Source organism: Pygoscelis adeliae, unplaced genomic scaffold, assembly GCF_000699105.1.
Source record: "Pygoscelis adeliae isolate BGI_AS28 unplaced genomic scaffold, ASM69910v1 Scaffold482, whole genome shotgun sequence".
Taxonomy (NCBI): Eukaryota; Metazoa; Chordata; class Aves; order Sphenisciformes; family Spheniscidae; genus Pygoscelis; species Pygoscelis adeliae.
In genome coordinates this window covers 231,282-232,052 of record NW_008824192.1, presented here as the reverse complement: position 1 = coordinate 232,052, position 771 = coordinate 231,282, and positions in this window count along the sequence as shown.

The following is a 771-nucleotide window of genomic DNA, read 5'->3' as shown; positions in this document are numbered from 1 at the left end:
GGGAAGGGGGCAGGGGAGGGAAGGGGAGGGAAAGGGAAAGGGAAAGGGAAAGGGAAAGGGAAAGGGAAAGGGAAAGGGAGAGTTGAGTTTAATTGAATTGAATGGAATTGAATGGAATTAATAAACTAGAATATTTTCATGCTGTTTGGACACAGGCATGTAATTATTTTAGGTGTTGAATATTCAGACCTGGGAGCATCACCAGGATGCGGCGCTGGGTTTGTGACACCTCGGCTGGGTCCCGGCCGGGTCCCAGTTGGGTCCCAGCCCGCGCTGGTTTGTGCAGCCAGGCACGGTTCACCTTGGAGCCAGACCCGGTTCACCTTGGAGCCAGAACGTGGGGAAACGCACGTGCCGGGGGGGACGAGGGGGGCACTTGGCACTGCGCCGGGGCGGGGGGAAGCAGCTCACGGGAAGCAAACAGCCCCCGATGCTCCTGATCACGAGGTTGTGTTGACTTTTCCCGTCCCCGCAGGAGGACGTGAGCTTTCGCTTTGCTGCTTGTGCTTTTCCCCCTGCACGGGGATTTCCACCTCTAGGAAAAGAAAGAAAAAAAGGAGATTTGCTGGGTTTTGCTCCCCTAAACGCACTTTGAAAGCAGCTTAAAAGTGTTTTTTTCTGCAAAACCACGGGTAAAAACCATGCAGGGACACATCCCCAGTGAGAGCATGGGAGAGGGGAGCAAGGACCCGCTCAGGCTGCGCATCCCTGATCTGGACTACTCATGACTTCTTCAATTTACAATTTTAAATCAAGAAGGAGAGCCTGCTT